Source organism: Octodon degus, unplaced genomic scaffold (genome assembly GCF_000260255.1).
Source record: "Octodon degus isolate 3935 unplaced genomic scaffold, OctDeg1.0 scaffold00242, whole genome shotgun sequence".
In the NCBI taxonomy this organism is placed as follows: Eukaryota; Metazoa; Chordata; class Mammalia; order Rodentia; family Octodontidae; genus Octodon; species Octodon degus.
Genome location: NW_004524818.1, coordinates 3,208,315 through 3,209,262, shown reverse-complemented (window position 1 = coordinate 3,209,262; position 948 = coordinate 3,208,315).

Here is a 948-nt window from a genome sequence, read left to right as displayed (position 1 = left end):
AACAAATCTTAATGGACATGAAAAGTCTAATGTCCAATACCACAATCTTAACAGAAGACCTTAATACCCCCTTGTCTAAAAAAGGTAGGTCAAACAGACAAAAAAATTAGCAAAGAAATAACAAAACTGAACCAGAGCTTGAAACAAATTGACTTAATGGACATATACAGAGTGTTCCACACAAACACAGCTGAATACATATTTTCCTCAGCTACATATGGGTCATTTTCTAAAATAGACCACATACTGGTCCATAGGTCATGCTTAAGTATATGTAAGAAAACAGAAAGTAACCTACGCATATTATCTGACCACAGTGCATTGAAAATGGAAATAAATGACAAAAGAAACCAGAAAAATACCCTCAATACATGGAAATTAAACAATACTCTACTCTAAAAACAATGGGTCACAGATGAAATTAAACAAGAAATTCAACAATATCTACAATTCAATGAAAATACATGCACAACCTATCAGAATTTATGGGATAGGATGGAAGTAGTTCTCAGAGGGAAATTTATAGGTGTGAACTCACGCATAAGGAATACACAACACGAACAAATAAACACCCTAATGCTGCACCTCTAACCACTAGAAAAGAAAGAGCAAAACCAGAGCCCAAAGAGGAGAAGAAATCATAAAGATTAGAGCAGAAATTAACTCAATTTATACAAAGAAAACAATTAAAGAATTAAAAAAGCAAAAAGCTGGTTCTTTGAAAGAATAAATAAAATTGATAAGCCCTTAGCAAAACTCATCGAAAAGAGGAAAGAAAAGATTCAGAGACCAGCAATAAGGAGCAAAAAGAGTGTAATTACCACAGACCCAGTGGAAATTCAGAAGATTATCCATGGCTACTTTGAGAATCTTTATTATCACAGAACAGAAGGCACAGATGAAGCAGACATATTCCTAGAAAGATAAAAATTACCAAAACTAAATCAA